The sequence below is a fragment of the Balaenoptera ricei genome, chromosome 6 (genome assembly GCF_028023285.1).
Source record: "Balaenoptera ricei isolate mBalRic1 chromosome 6, mBalRic1.hap2, whole genome shotgun sequence".
Lineage (NCBI taxonomy): Eukaryota > Metazoa > Chordata > Mammalia > Artiodactyla > Balaenopteridae > Balaenoptera > Balaenoptera ricei.
The window spans coordinates 108,294,093-108,307,195 of record NC_082644.1 but is presented as its reverse complement, the minus strand read 5'-3'; the positions used below and the strand labels follow the sequence as shown (position 1 = coordinate 108,307,195).

The following is a 13,103-nucleotide window of genomic DNA, read 5'->3' as shown; positions in this document are numbered from 1 at the left end:
AAGAGTCAGTTGTTCCTGTTCTTAAGGAAATTTCACATCTCACAAAAAGGCAAAACTATTACACTGAAAAATAACACAATATAAGATAGAATAATTTAAAGAATTGGGTTGAGGAGTGAAAAAGATTAAAAAAAGGTGCCATGGAAGGTGATGAAGCTGAGATATATGTGTGAGAAGGAATAGTTTTGGGGCTTCAGTAGGAATGGGGATCCCTAGTTGAGCATTGCAATAGGACATTGTTAAGAAGAAATTCTGATATGCAATTCTGACCATGTCATTTTCCAGCTTAATTGCTTTACGTGGTCTAAGGATAATGTCCATAATCATTAACAAGGTCTCTGAGGCTTTGATGGGTATAATCTCAACCTCAGTTGTGCCACTACACCGAGTACCTGCTGTTATCGCCATGCTGACTTTCTCTTATTTCTTGAAGATGCCATACTACCTCCTGCCTTAGAGATTTTCTACATGCTACTCATGGCCTAGAATGACCTTGATCCCACTCTTGACCTGCATGAATCCTCTTATTCTGCAATCTCAGGTTCAATATCATTTCCCAGGGATTCTGTCCCTCTGTAGTCTCTCCCCCCCTCTGAACTAGGCTAATCCCTTAATTGTACACTCTTATTGCCCCGTGTACCTCTCTTTCATCACACTGATCATATTTGTAATTCCAGTTATTTTTTAGATCTTTCATTTGTTTCTGACCCTACTAAGCTGTAAGTAAGCTAAGCGAGGAGGTCAAGTGTTGTTTCCCCATCTCCTTACATGCCATTATAAGGTTGTTAGATATTTTTTGAATGAGTGAATGAAGGGAGAAGAGAAACTTTTTTCTTTTTTAATTTTTATTTATTTAATTTATTTATTTGTGGCTGTGTTGGGTCTTCATTTCTGTGCGAGGGCTTTCTCTAGTTGTGGCAAGTGGGGGCCACTCTTCATCGCGGTGCGCGGGCCTCACCGTCGCGGCCTCTCTTGTTGCGGAGCACAGGCTCCAGATGTGCAGGCTCAGTAATTGTGGCTCACGGGCCCAGCTGCTCTGCGGCATGTGGGATCTTCCCAGACCAGGGCTCGAACCTGTGTCCCCTGCATTGGCAGGCAGATTCTCAACCACTGCACCACCAGGGAAGCCCCAAGAGAAACTTTTTGAACAGCTGAATATTGGGATCCAGATCTTTGTAGATTAATCATTTAACTCAAAGGGCAAGGTGATTTCAGTTTTTGGTGCTGAAAGCATCATTATCTTGCAGCATTCTCAGCTCTCTCACTATTGAAGCCAAAGCAGTTTTTATTTTGGATTTGCTAAACGTGGCCCAAGCGTCTGCAGCATGAGAGTAAGCTGAGCACATCCCTTGGCATTTCATGTCTTCCTTGGGTTGCGCAGGAATAGTTCATCATTTTCCTGTTCTCATAGCTGAACATTACTTTGCAAACATCTGCTCTGAATCCAAATTGCTAGGGAAACAGGACTTAAGACAATATTGTGTCTCTATTTCTGTGTTTACATCATTTCCTCACTGAAGACTTTTCCCATTGTGTTCCCATGAAGCTAAGAACATTCTGCAAATCCTCATCTGGGAGTTGGTTGCAGAAGGAATTCAGGGGAGAATTCTCTTGTCTGGGGTATTGAGAGATTGGCCTCATGCCAAGTACTTATGCTTTCTCTGGGAAAAATAGGAGATGCTTTCTGGATCTCTCTGGTTTAATCTGAAGAAAGAAAGTCAGGGAATAAATCGAGCAATTAGTTGGTGAATAGAAATGTCTGTTCAGGTTTTTCAGGCTCTAATTCCTCTTTCAGCCAAATACAAATATAATATGGCATACAGCAAGGCAGAGCATTTTGGACTCTGCATGGGGGAGCCAGGGAAGGATTTGCAGAGGAGGTGTCATTTGCGATCTTGGAAGATAAGGAGGAATTTGTCAGATGGCCAAGGGGAAAAGGAAACAATCAGGGTAAGAAGGAGGATATGTGGTGTGTGGGGGATGGATAGGATGAGGCTATGGGGACAGTGAAAGCAGCAAGGTAAGACATACACATTTCCTATTATGGTTTCTGCATTGGGGATGGCGAGGACAGTTTCCAGTTATTGACACACTCACTGGCCATGTGAGCTTGGCTTGCCGGTAAACAGCCTCAGAAGTTAGATGCAGTCCAGACCCTCTGGACTCCCTTTTCTGTCTCTACTGAGTAAACAAGGAACACCTACCTCTGGAACATCACCCTTTCTCTCTCCTCACTTCCTAGTTTAACTTATTCTCTGATTACTCAGAATCAGATTCTTCCAGCATCTTTCCAGTATGAACAGGTCAATGTCTCTTCTTTTGTCCTTTTTGTTATTGCATTGTGATTGCATTAATTATTGCAAGCGTAAAGAAACACAGTCCTTTTGTGTTGATGTTGTATAAGGAAATTTTGCTGGGGTCCTTTGTTATTAATTCTAGTGATTAGGTTATTGCATCCTTTGGATTTTTCATGTGAATTGTGAAGATAATCATATTGTCTGAGTAAGAGCAAATACTTATGCATGCACTTATGTTTCAAGCATTTTATAGGTATTTAGTACACACACAAATCTTATGAGTGGGTCCTATTATTATCATCATCAGGATATTAATTTTATAGGTGGAGCAGGTGAGACATAGAGGTTAAGAAACATGCCCAGGGTTTCTCAGATAGTAAGTGGGAGAACCAAGGTTTAAATCTATTGATAAATATGGCTTCATCATCCATTCTGTTTACCACTTAGGCCCCTTTGCCTCTCTGTTATTATTTTGTCTCCTCCTTTCCAACATTTGACTCTTATTTTTCTCATAGTATTGCATTGGCTAATATCTTTCAGGATCATATTGAATATTAGGGGGTGCAACTAACCTTTAGGATTATTCTTATAAAGTTTCATTAATGATGAACGTATTATGTTTGCTATCCCAGTGGGATAGCGTGCATAATAAGACTTTCCTCAAAAAATCAAAACAAAACAAGGTAAAGTTTTCTTCCTGATCACTGCAAGATAAGTCCATGAAGGCACTGCCATGGTTAAATCCACTTCCTTTATTATGCTTTTCTGTTCCTCTGTGCCTGTTTTATGGCTTTCTTTTGTACTTAGTGAATATTTTTTAGTGTAATATTTTAATTTTTAAAATATTTTTTCTTAATTTTTTATCTTATTTTCTTAGTGTTTGCTTTAGGGCTTACCATACCTCTTGTAGATGGCATATTTTTAAAGCCCATTCTTGGTTTAACATTCTCTTATTTAAAGACTGTTTTGGTTCTGACGCAGCAGATGTGCAAGGTATAAAAGCACAAGAGCTTAAGGCTGACTGAGGTTCAGTCTTTGTGTGAAGTTCACCCTGATTTTGACTAAGAAAGTAGTCTCTTGCAATTATAAGCTATCAAATGCCACCTTTTAGGTTGGACCTGTAGATCTCACCCACAGTCCTGAGCTACGACAGGGGATCCAACATCAACGTTGCAGCAAGCCTGCATTGGGTATGATAAAAGTTCCTTATTTTCACTCTGGTAGCTAAAGGTTTATAATTTTTTTACACTGCAAGTAAAAGGACTTGCTAAGCAAATGTGTAAAGAAAGCGGCAAAGGAGACAGTTCACCCACTGACATAAACCAATGGCTTTTAAGAAACTGGGTACATGATTAGAAAGTAGATGGATGCTCTTCATTAAAAATAAGTCTTATCTATCCATTAAAGCAGTCTTGGGGGCTGGGGACCTATCTTCTTGGGCAATCTTTCAAGGGCCTTCTCCAGAGCCACTTCCTCTGTAAAATCTACCACGATTATTAAGGTAGAGACAAAAATATAGACTCTGGAGTCAGACCTAGGTTCACATCTTGTCTCTGCTCGTTGATAATTGGGTGAGTTTGGGTTAGTCACTTAAGCCCTTGTTACTCAAAGTGTGGTCCTCAGACCAGCAGTATCAGAATCACCTGAACACTTATCAGAGCTTTTGAACCTCAGGTCCTTCCCAGACCCACTCTGTTTTAAAATATCCAGTAATTCATTTGCACATTGAAGTTTGAGAGGTACTGATTTAAGTGCTATAATCCTCATAGGGTAGTTGGGAAGATTAAATGATACAGTTATATATAGCACCTATAACAGAGGTTGGTACAGAGAGGGCTACTCCCAAATGGTGGTTATAACTAACATTACTGTTTTCTGTTGTGGTCATTACTCTCAGTCCTTGTCCTCTCTAGTCCCATCACCTGGAGGCATGCCCAGTGGAGACTGGAACCTTACCCAAGCTGTGGCCAAGGGAACTTACAACCTTCTCTGAGCCTGTTTTCTAGCCTGTAAAATAGGAATGATGGTCCCCATTGAGAGGGCTGCTGTGAGGATTAAATAAAGGGATGCACAACATCATTTCCAAAGACCACGTGCTATGCTCAGCCCTTTGCATCCATTTTCTCATTGAATCTTCTTATCATCCCTGTGCAGTGGAAAAACGTTCAGAGAGGTGATGACGTGCTCAAGGACACACAACTAGTAAGTGGCAGAGCTTGTATGCAAATCTGGAGCAAGTCTGAACCCAAAGCTTTTAACTGCTTGATTCTGGGCATCTCCTGCAGCATGAAACTTGTGCTGCTGTCATCCAGATGTCTTATCAGTCATCAGGTGTCCCCTGCCATGAGGAATTATCAACAGTGGCTGAGTGGTGGGCTTTGCCTTTCCACACTGTTGTGCTGCCCCCAGCTGGAGGCAGATATTTGCTTCCCTGACCACTTGGCAACACTCTGATCAACCCAGTTCCCTCCATCGTTCTTATTTTATGTTTTTTCCTCCAAGGGCTCAGATGGCCAAATTCAGAGTCGGTTGCCTTGGAGAGTCAGGTGTGACCACTCTTGTTAAGGAGCCAGAGGCTGAGCTAATTATAGTAATTAAAGCTTCCTATTTACATAACACTTCTCAGGCAGAAGGAACACAGAGCTCTTTTCCAGGGCCATGCAGAAGAAGCTGTCCAGCTCCCACACTGCCATGCTGCTGCTTCCCGGGAGACCTGGAGCAGAGACTTGGAAGTAGCATATGTCCTCGTCAGAGTGGACCGCCTCAGATGCAAGGGGGGAGGAAGCACTGCTGATTAAGACGAGCATCAGCCAGACCTCCAAAGAACCTAGAAAGTGACTTCTTCCAGGTCCCAACAAATCCATGGTCTGAAGCTACGCACTACCATGGTATTTAGCCGCCCTTGTATAATGGGTGTCTTACATTACAGTGACAAACAGTATCAAGTGTCCTATTGTTGCCACGTACCTTACATCCGTAATCTTTAATTGTTATGAGAGCCAGATGAGGTAGTGGTTATTATTCCCATTTTAAAGATAAGGAAAACAAGGCTCAGAGAAGTTAAATAATTTAATCAGTGTCATACAGCTAGTAAGTGTTGTAGTTGACTTTTCCACCCAAAGTATGTGGAATTACAAAACCCATGAGCAGTCATACCATATTGCCTCTCTCAAGAACTTCTCCAATTACCTAGTCCTTTCACCATTGCTTACTGTTTATGATATGGGTGGATGTCATCTTTTTGTAGATTAAATACTCGTGCATGTGCATGCACACAAGCGCGCGCACACACACACACACATCAGATTCATCTTTTCCCTGTTCATACCTCTCGAAAGTTGCTTCCACATCTGGATATCTTTCCACTAAGGCTTGCTGCTTCGTTTGGTCTCAGTTTTTATTCAATTAGTATGGTCTTTTAAAAAAAAATCAATAACTGGTTAGTGATGCCTTTAATAGATATTGAATGAATACAAATCTGGTGTTATTTATCATGGAAGTGATAGTTTAATTATTTATTCCCCTCAAAGTAACACTGGCTATATCCAACATGCTTGATTTTTGGAAGCAGACCCCCATTACCTGATTCTGGGGGTAGGGACCAGTCCACGATAATCTCTTACTCATCAGAGAAGTTATTTTTTCTCTGTCACCAGAGGATCATGAACAATTGACATAAACCTACATGTTCAGAATCACATAGCTATCAAATGGAAAAGCTGGGTCTCTGAATCCATCTTTCCATTTATCTATATCTGAAATAAATATTAAATTTGATACTGACCTTCACTCAGCCCATAAATAGTTATGAGGGCCTGTTGTGCTCTGGATACTCTGCCAAAGTTTTTTTTTTAACATCTTTATTGGAGTATAATTGCTTTACAATGGTGTGTTAGTTTCTGCTGTATGACAAAGTGAATCAGCTCTACGTATACATATATCCCCATGTCCCCTCCCTCTTGCATTCTGCTAAAGTTTTGTATACAGAGCTAAAAGGATTTGGCAGAGTTCTGACCATCCTGGGCAAGATAGACAGTAAGCAAGTAACCAAACACATATACAAATCCAAGTTGGAATAAAGACTAAGAAGAAATGAAGGAAGCTTCAGTAACAGAGAATATGGACTATGGGAGAGGGAGCTACTGAGTGTGGTTAGAGAAGGTGTTTCCAAGGAAAGAACATTTAAGTTGACTCTAAAGGTTAAAAGAAGATTGGAGGTAAACCAACCCAGATTTAGGGAACCATATATGTGAAGTTCCTAAGAAGAAGGGTTTGGAAAGTTCAAGGAACTGAAATGAGGGCAGGGTGGCTGGAGCACAGCAAGAGAAGCACAGAGTGGGACAAGATGAGGGAAGGTGGAAAGATGCACGAGGGAAAAATGATATAAGGCCCTAGAGAACATGGCAAGGATTCTACTTCAAAGTAAATGTAAATTACATTTTGAAAAAGATAACTGTGGCTCCTTTTCTCTGGAAGAATACAAATTTCTTTACATTTTATATTTCACAGCAGAGAAGAAACCAGACTTTTAGAGGCAGAACGATCTAGATTTAATACTACACCAGCCACTTATTTGCTGTATATCCTTGGTGAGTTACTCATTCCCTGCTGAGTCTCAGTTTTTCCCCATCAATGAGGTCAGGCTAAATTATGCTGCAGTAACAACAACAAAAATTACCCAGAATCTCAATGGCTTAATGCAACAAAAATTAATTTTTTCTCACTTGAAGTCCCCTGAAGACTTCGTACAATCCTCCAACGCAGAATCCACCCTTGTTGGCTCAGCCATCCAGGTTGCTTCCATCTTATGCACATGCACATCAGCTGGCTGTGGAGAGTGGTCACTATGATTAAAAAGTTTCCTTCAGGGCTTCCCTGGTGGCGCAGTGGTTGAGAATCTGCCTGCCAATGCAGGGGACGCGGGTTGAAGCCGTGGTCTGGGAAGATCCCACATGCCACGGAGCAACTAGGCCCGTGAGCCACAACTACTGAGCCTGTGCGTCTGGAGCTCGTGCTCCACAACAAGAGAGGCCACGACAGTGAGAGGCCCACGCACCGCAATGAAGAGTGGCCCCTGCTCGCCGCAACTAGAGAAAGCCCTCGCACAGAAATGAAGACCCAACACAGCCAAAAATAAATTAATTAATTAATTTAAAAAAAAAAGTTTCCTTCAGTAATGGCATTTATTACAAGTGCTCACATCTTATTAGATAAAGCAAGTCACATGGCCATTCTTAACCATGGCCACCTTAACCTTACGAAGCAGGGCAAGGTTTCTTGTTTACTGGCAGCCAAGGGCATCCAGACTTCAGTGAATAATGGTAATAATATGTTCCTTGCTCATATGGTGGCAAATGTTAGAAATAATATGTGCAGAATGCCTGTGCCATATCTGGCACATAATAAATGCTCAATGAATGGTTATGATTATTTGCTTCCTCTCTTAAATTCGTGGTGCTACTCCTCGGTTGGATCTTTTCCAGGGAGCAATATCTAGTTGGCCCTCTATCCACGGGTTCTGCATGGAAGATCCATGGTTGGTTGAATCCGTGCATGCGGGACCGAGGATTCAGAGGGCCGACTGTATTGGATATGGTGATTGTCCAAACCTGATAGAACAGCCTATTTGGTAGGAGGGAAAAATGGAATCATTACTTACTTCAGATCATGGATTGGCCAACTATAGCCTGTGGGCCAAATCTGGCTGCCACCTGTATTGTTAACTAAATTTTTATTGCAACACAGATATGCCTGTTCATTTATGTAGTGTCTGTAGCTGCTTTCATGCAACAGTGGCAGAGTTGAGTAGATACAAAGGCTGTTTGGCCTGCAAAACCCAGGATATTTACTATCTGGACCTTCACAGAGAAAGTCTTCTGACTGCCTCTCTTGATGATCTTTCTTATTGCTTGGCCCTCCCCAGTCATTCAAACTTTGTCTGGAATATTCTCAGTCTTCTTCCTACCTTAGGGCCCTGTGACTTTTTACCTGCAGTCCATACCCTTGTCCCCTTCCTCCCAATCCTAACTATATTTTCATGTTGATTCTCTGCCTAATTTAAAAAGAAAGAAATCAACAAGGAACTTGAATTTTTCCTGGACTTGTAATTTTTCTTCTCGTTTCATTGGTGTGCTGGCTGTGATTCAAAGAAAACATGTGAGTAATCAAAGCCAATTGCCTCCATAACCAAATCATGCTCCCTCTTGTGGGTGGCTGGAGATAGCTGCCCCTCCCTCTCTTTTCTTTATCCGTGGCACCATTTTCTATTCTTTGTCTCTTGACATGAGCACTGTTTGACGGAACATGGCTCCCGCAAAGATCCGGAGAGTTTGTCAGCAACTGTGTTTTGTTTTGTTTTTTTAAACCATGTTAGTGGGGAAAAAACCTGTTGTAAATCCTGTCCAAAAAATACTTCATAGAGTCTACCTGTTCACAATGGATAAATCAGTTGCTCTAAATTAAATTCTCTAAACCTGAAAGGCCTGGGTCTGGTACTAGATTTATTCAGACTCTAGAAAAACAGTAATTTTCTAAGTCAACATCCTGACCTCACTTGAGTCAGCTACTGATCATGATAATGCCTTTCCTTACCACTTGCTGCTCCTTTTGAAGGAATTGAACACATGTCCTGGGGAGAAAAGTACCCAAGTCCAAGTGACAGAAACCAATCAAGAAGTGTCAGCCAAGGTAGTAGGCATGCTGCATCACAAATGTCCACTGCCCAGTTCAGCCACTGCTGGACCCTGACCCTTGTGAGGATGTCACAGCCAGGAAGCTGCAGTGGTCCTGGTGGCTTCTCTGCTCATCTAGTACTTACTGATGGTTCATTAATGAAGCCTCATTTCTTCATTCTTTCCACTGGGCTTGAGAATATAATTGTTAGTCCTGTGGATCCCCTTGTGTCCTACTATTCAGTCCCATTCCTTCCTTCCTTCCTTCCTTCCTTCCTTCCTTCCTTCCTTCCTTCCTTCCTTTCTCTCTCTCTCTCTCTTTCTCTCTCTCTTTCTTTCAACATCTTTATTGGAGTATAATTGCTTTACAATGGTGTGTTAGTTTCTGCTGTATAACAAAGTGAATCAGCTATATGTATACATATATCCCCATATCCCCTCCCTCTTGCGTCTCCCTCCCACCCTCCCTATCCCACCTCTCTAGGTGGTCACAAAGCACCGAGCTGATCTCCCTGTGCTATGCAGCTGCTTCCCACTAGCTATCTGTTTTACATTTGGTAGTGTATGTATGTCAGTGCTACCCTCTCACTTCATCCCAGCTTAGCCCTCCCCCTCCCCTTGTCAAGTCCATTCTCTACGTCTGCGTCTTTATTCCTGTCCTGCCCCTAGGTTCATCAGAACCATTTTTTTTTTTAAAGATTCCATATATATGTGTTAGCAGACGATATTTGTTTTTCTCTTCTGTTCAGTCTCTTTCTTAAACTTAGCATGGTCTGGCGTCTGTGACAAGTGGTGGCAGCACCATCCAGTTCAAACCCTGATCCTTGACTCCAGAGATAAACTTGACATGAGTAGCCACTCGTGTGAAATTATTTCAGCTTCCTAAATGCCCTTACCTCCCACACAAATCCACTTTTCCAGAACAGAATCACAGTTTAGTTGGTAGATTTGACGTTTGATCATCTCCTTCTAAAGCTGGAATGGAGGTCCAAGATCATGTGACTTGGGTACTTTCCTTTACAGAAAAGAAGCTGAAGCTCCAAGAGGTAAGGTTACAGTCAGTGATGGAACCTTGTGTTTTCTTGTCTCCCTTTTCATGCCTCTTCATCCCAGTGAGTTTAAGTGTAACTGTTCCCCCAGAACTATGACTGTTTTTATCCGAGGGACCTTGAAGAGTGAAAGACTTTCACAGTGATGGGGAAGCAAATCACTGCCAGGAACTTTTTAGATCATTTGGGGCCATACTCCTCCAGCTGGAAGATGAGTTCCCAACAGGAATCTGCATGGTGCCCCAGGACATGGAAAGAGTCACAGGATGAGCTCCTTATGCCTGGGCTCCTGAGAGCTTCAGGGAGACCTGGCAAGGTTTTCTGTTTTTAAAGCCCTCACCCTTGAGGCCATCTTAGTCTCTCAACCTCTGATTCAGGGAGTTTTAGGGACTGATGAATTTCCTTTGGAAGCTACACTTGTGATGCGGTCTCACCTTATTCCCCTGCACAAATTTGCTGCTACACAGCAACCAAAATTTGAGGCTCCCTGGAACTTGAGCACCAGGCGAAATGGTCCTGCTGGTTCCTCCTCCATCACATCTATAGATGCTGGCCACCACTTCCTGAAGCATTAGTTTTACTTAGTGCTTTGGGCACTAAGTTGACGTATGCAATGTAAGACATGTATATTCAAACAAGTATATAGTATAGATGAGATGGCGAAATTCTCAGGAATTTTTTTAACATCTTTATTGGAGTATAATTGCTTTACAATGGTGTGTTAGTTTCTGCTTTATAATAAAGTGAATCAGTTATACATATACATATGTTCCCATATCTCTTCCCTCTTGCATCTCCCTCCCTCACACCCTCCCTATCCCACCCCTCTAGGTGGTCACAAAGCACCGAGCTGATCTCCCTGTGGTATGCGGCAGCTTCCCACTAGCTATCTATTTTACGTTTGCTAGTGTATATATGTCCATGCCACTCTCTCACTTTGTCACAGCTTACCCTTCCGCCTCCCCATATCCTCAAGTCCATTCTCTAGTAGGTCTGTGTCTTTATTCCCGTCTTGCCGCTAGGTTCTTCATGACCATTTTTTTTTTTTGATTCCATATATATGTGTTAGCATACGGTATTTGTTTTTCTCTTTCTGACTTACTTCACTCTGTATGACAGACTCTCGGTCCATCCACCTCACTACAAATAACTCAATTTTGTTTCTTTTTATGGCTGAATAATATTCCATCATATATATGTGCCACATCTTCTTTATCCATTCATCTGTCAATGGACACTTAGGTTACTTCCATGTCCTGGCTATTGTAAATAGAGCTGCAATGAACATTTTGGTACATGACTTTTTTTTTTTTTTTTTTAATTTATTTATTTTTGGCTGTGTTGGGTCTTCGTTTCTGTGCGAGGGCTTTCTCTAGTTGCGGCAAGCAGGGGCCGCTCTTCATCGCGGTGCGCGGGCCTCTCACTGTCGCGGCCTCTCTTGTTGCGGAGCACAGGCTCCAGACGCACAGGCTCAGTAGTTGTGGCTCATGGGCCCAGTTGCTCTGCGGCATGTGGGATCCTCCCAGACCAGGGCTCGAACCCGTGTCCCCTGCATTGGCAGGCAGATTCTCAACCACTGCGCCACCAGGGAAGCCCGGTACATGACTCTTTTTGAATTATGGTTTTCTCAGGGTATATGCCCAGTAGTGGGATTGCTGGGTCGTATGCTAGTTCTACTTTTAGTTTTTTAAGGAACCTCCATACTGTTCTCCATAGTGGCTGTATCAGTTTACATTCCCACCAACAGTGCAAGAGGGTTACATTTTCTCCACACCCTCTCCAGCATTTACTGTTTGTAGATTTTTTGATGATGGCCATTCTGACCGGTGTGAGATGATATCTCATTGTAGTTTTGATTTGCATTTCTCTAATGATTAATGATGTTGAGCATTCTTTCAAGTGTGTGTTGGCAATCTGTATATCTTCTTTGGAGAAATGTCTGTTTAGGTCTTCTGCCCATTTTTGGATTGGATTTGTTTTTTTCATATTGAACTGCATGAGCTGCTTGTAAATTTTGTAGATTAATCCTTTGTCAGTTGCTTCATTTGCAAATATTTTCTCCCATTCTGAGGGTTGTCTTTTCTTATTTATGGTTTCCTTTGCTGTGCAAAAGCTTTTAAGTTTCATTAGGTTCCATTTGTTTATTTTTGTTTTTATTTCCATTTCTCTAGGAGGTGGGTCAAAAAGGATCTTTCTGTGATTTATGTCATAGAGTGTTCTGCCTATGTTTTCCTCTAAGAGTTTGATAGTGTCTGGCCTTACATTTAGGTCTTTAATCCATTTCGAGTTTATTTTTGTGTATGGTGTTAGGGAGTGTTCTAATTTCATACTTTTACATGTACCTGTCCAGTTTTCCCAGCACCACTTATTGAAGAGGCTCTCTTTTCTCCACTGTATATTCTTGCCTCCTTTATCAAAGATAAGGTGACCATATGTGCCTGGGTTTATCTCTGGGCTTTCTATCCTGTTCCATTGATCTATATTTCTGTTTTTGTGCCAGTACCATACTGTCTTGATTACTGTAGCTTTGTAGTATAGTCTGAAGTCAGGGAGCCTGATTCCTCAGGCTCCGTTTTTCTTTCTCAAGATTGCTTTGGCTATTCGGGGTCTTTTGTGTCTCCATACAAATTTTAAGATGATTTGTTCTAGCTCCGTAAAAAATGCCATTGGTAATTTGATAGGGATTGCATTGAATCTGTAGATTGCTTTGGGTAGTATACTCATTTTCACAATGTTGATTCTTCTAATCCAAGAACATGGTATATCTCTCCATCTTTTTGTATCATCTTTAATTTCTTTCATCAGTGTCTTATAATTTTCTGCATACAGGTCTTTTGTCTCCTTAGGTAGGTTTATTCCTAGATATTTTATTCTTTTTGTTGCAATGGTAAATGGGAGTGTTTTCTAAATTTCACTTTCAGATTTTTCATCATTATTGTATAGCAATGCTAGAGATTTCTGTGCATTAATTTTGTATCCTGCTACTTTACCAAATTCATTGATTAGCTCTAGTAGTTTTCTGGTAGCATCTTTAGGATTCTCTATGTATAGTATCATGTCATCTGCAAACAGTGACAGCTTTACTT

The 13,103-nt window shown here is 41.6% G+C and overlaps 1 protein-coding gene across 3 annotated transcripts in view; it reads left to right on the top strand.

Moving 5' to 3' along the window:
- The window catches only part of BRINP1 (BMP/retinoic acid inducible neural specific 1), a 513,527-nt gene that overhangs the window by 10,498 nt on the left and 489,926 nt on the right, over positions 1-13,103 (top strand). The gene's annotated exons all lie outside the window — the stretch shown is intronic.